This window comes from Gossypium raimondii, chromosome 9, assembly GCF_025698545.1.
Source record: "Gossypium raimondii isolate GPD5lz chromosome 9, ASM2569854v1, whole genome shotgun sequence".
In the NCBI taxonomy this organism is placed as follows: domain Eukaryota; kingdom Viridiplantae; phylum Streptophyta; class Magnoliopsida; order Malvales; family Malvaceae; genus Gossypium; species Gossypium raimondii.
In genome coordinates this window covers 22,767,220-22,770,799 of record NC_068573.1, presented here as the reverse complement: position 1 = coordinate 22,770,799, position 3,580 = coordinate 22,767,220, and the positions used below count along the sequence as shown (strand labels likewise).

The following is a 3,580-nucleotide window of genomic DNA, read 5'->3' as shown; positions in this document are numbered from 1 at the left end:
AACTACGAGTCATGGCATCAAATGCCTGATAGTAACAAAAATCAAGCTCTCGATAATATTAAGGTAACAAAACGTGAATTAATTTATAATACTTTGGTTTAAGTTTCATTTATATTTACTTTCTAAACTTGTGCTTTTGTAGGAGAGGTTTGCTTTAGAGGTCTCGGATGATTATGTCAAGAAGGCATTGGGAAAAAGATGGAGAGACCATAAAAGTACTTTAAAGAAAGAATATTTTAAGACAAAAACAACCCTCGAAGAAAAATTGCAAAATGTCCCGCTGGGAATGCTGAGGTACCAATGGGAAGATGCAGTTAGATTTTGGAATTCAAAGAGAGGAGAGGTATTACGTACTTCTAAACTTTTATAATTATTTCTGTTTTTAGTATTTACTATATACGTAATAATAATTTCATAATGTAGGATCGTGAACGAGTTGGAACAAGCAGCAGGCAAAAACATAAATTCACTCACACAGCTGGGTCGAAAAGTTTTGCTTGTGTAGCTGAGGCCGAGGTATTTTGGATTTATTAATAGTGTCAAATATTTATTACTTTCTATTAAATAACATTTTTACTACTATATTGTAGGAACTGTCGTCTGGTCAAAAAGTTGGACGCCTTTAGCTTTTTGACATTACACATAAGAAGAAAGATGGATCTCCTATGACTTCTGAAGCTGCAGAAATTATGGTATGTTTACTTAATAAAATTTGAATTATTTTAAATATTTATAGTGTTTAATTATAATGGTTTAATTCTTTGTCTGTAATGCAAATAATGTTAAGTTATGTTGCATTTGTTTTTATAATATATATTGCGTTTTTAACTCTTTGATTGATCTATTAGGAGAAACTAAAGGATAAAAAGGCGGAGTATGAAGCGATTACTTCGAGTGATAGTTTTGTTCATCTTGACGACATTGATAACTAGATTATTACTGAAGTTTTGGGTCCTGAAAGGTATGGTGGGGTTCGATTTCAAGGATCTTTTGTTAACCCAACCCAATATTTTGGATCCAGCTCACAACAATACATGCCTTCGGGGAGTCAGGCTCAAGATGAAGTTCAGAAGTTAAGAGACCAGATGGCACAGATGCAAGCGAGCACATATGAACGAATTGCTCAACTTCAAGCGGAAGCTAAAAGAAAATATGAAGAACTCCTGCTACAACTTAAAGCAGAGGTAGCAACGAGGGAAGCAGAGTAGAACAAAAAGTACGACGCACTCCAGCTATAGCTTCAGAATATGATGAAGATGTTTCAGTAGTCACAAAATCCGCCATCTTAGACTATTGTATGAATACTTTTAACATTTTAACTTTTAACATTATTGTAAGAATAATTTGAATTATACTTCAGTTATCAATTTATATCATATATCTTTCGTTGAATTTGAAGTATAATTTAGATTTGCTGTTTTTGGTTGGATTCCATGCTACAGGAAGGGTTGCATATGGATGAAAATTGGATGCTACAAATCTGCCAAAGTTAGTGGCGCGTTTTTTGTAAAACGCCGCTAAAGAACGGTACTTTTAGCGGCATTTGTGAAAAAAGCGTCGCTAAAGGTCATGTTTTTAGCGACGTTTATAATAAAAACGCCACTAAAGGTCATGTTCTTTAGCGGCGTTTGTAACAAAAGCGCCGCTAAAGGCATGTTCTTTAGCGGCGTTTGTGATAAAATCGCCGCTAAAGAACATGACCTTTAGCGGCGTTTGTTATAAAAGCACCGCTAAAGGTCATGTTCTTTAGCATCGTTTGTGATAAAAGCGTCACTAAATGTCATGTTCTTTAGCGGCATTTATGTGAAAAAAGGCCGCCAAAATTAGCGACATTGTTTATAGTGGCATTTTTTGCGGCGCTTGTGAAAGAAAAAGGAAGGAGAGGGGTCAGAAATTTCCAAGAGATGGAAAGAAAGAAAGATACAAGGGTGCTGACCTTGACTTGCAGAATGATACTTTATTTAAATTAAATGAGAGACACATATTTATTTTTGGGCAGAAGATGCCATCCTGGGTAACAAACTGATAATATATTATTTTGAACCAGATAGCATTTCTGTTTCCAATTCAATCTGAGGTTAGTCTAATATATTTTTAGGATTGATGTTCATACTCTCTAATCCAATATTTTATTAGTTTGTTTATTTTATAAATAATTAAATTAAATTTTAATTAAAGCGTTTGATAAATCATTAAAAATTAAATTAATTGAAAATTAATATTTTTAATGGTTTAGTTTTTTACGCTTGTTTGATACTTCAAAATTGAAGCAATCGATTTCTTTTCTACAAAAAGTGTGAAAATAATAAGTAGATAAGAGCTACGTATCACTTAATGGAGGATATTTTAAATTATTTTGATTTTATTTTATTTATTTTAATGTTATATTATCCTATTTAAACTCTATGTTTAATTTATTTTAGAATAAGGTTAAATGTTTAAAATTAAGAATATAATGTAAAATATAATTTTTATAATTTATAATTTATCTTTATCAAACAATCTAAGCTAGGAATTGAAAATTATGCTTATTCCGAGTTTAAGGACTAAATTGAATAAAAAGTGAAATATGAGGGATAAAAATATAATTATAAGAAATCATGCATATCATGACATTATATGAAAATGTTTGGTATTTATTAGTGTTATAAAATAATTTTATAGATCAATAATTCGATTGTAGTGAAATTAATCGGGAAAAACTAAAATTGTGAATTAGTCCATGAAGTATCCTCTCTTTTCACATTTTGAACAGGTAGGTTTACATGGAACTTATTAGTCTTTTTTTTGTATTTGATCTTATGTTTGATTTCATAAATAAAACGTTTAGATATAATTAGAATTCTAGTGAATTTGGCTTAAATGGTTGGTTATATACTAAATTGAAATGACGTGTGATTATTGATTAATATGTAATAGTTCAAGGTACAATTGTGAAAATAGATTGATTATAGGGCATGTAAATAAAATTATTTGATCAGGTACAGGGGTTTGTAATGGTGTATATATGGAAATGATGCCTGTGTGAACTTAGTAAAAGGTTAGGATGCGTTTGGCATGCCAATAGGGTTATACGCACATTTGATCAGGATTTTATAAGTTATATGCTTAGTAAAAGGTTAGCCCAGACAGGTAACATAATATATGTTAGCTTGTGTGAGCAACCTTGATATAATGTCAGCTTCTGTGAGCAACTTATTCACCTGTGTATTTGAGTCCATTTTACTATAGTTCGGTCGGATGATATTCTATAACGACTCGATTTCTAGTGATACTAGAAATTACGATTTTGGGACCCTATTTTTATAAATTGTGTCTGTAAATATTAATAAAGATATTTATGGAGTTATTAAATAGGTGAATTGAATTTTAGAAAGTCAATTTGACCAAAATTGTGGTTAATTAGGGCCTAAGGACTAAATTGTAAAGTACGATCACTATAGATTTTTAATTAGGAAAAGACTTGGGGACTTAAATTGCAATTAAATAAAGGTTCAAAATAGAAATTAAAACATGTTTAAATGTATGTTAGTGGGCAGTGGGATGAAATGGCCGTTAACTTAAACAAATTAAGGTTTAT

The 3,580-nt window shown here is 30.8% G+C and overlaps 1 long non-coding RNA gene across 1 annotated transcript; it reads left to right on the top strand.

The window, feature by feature from the left end:
* Positions 1 to 422: 422 nt before the first annotated feature.
* On the top strand, positions 423 to 1,086 carry LOC128032450 (uncharacterized). The gene is made up of 3 exons (XR_008188614.1): positions 423 to 516; positions 591 to 692; positions 849 to 1,086. It is a non-coding gene; the product is annotated as an uncharacterized LOC128032450 (long non-coding RNA).
* The last annotated feature ends 2,494 nt before the right edge of the window (positions 1,087 to 3,580 follow it).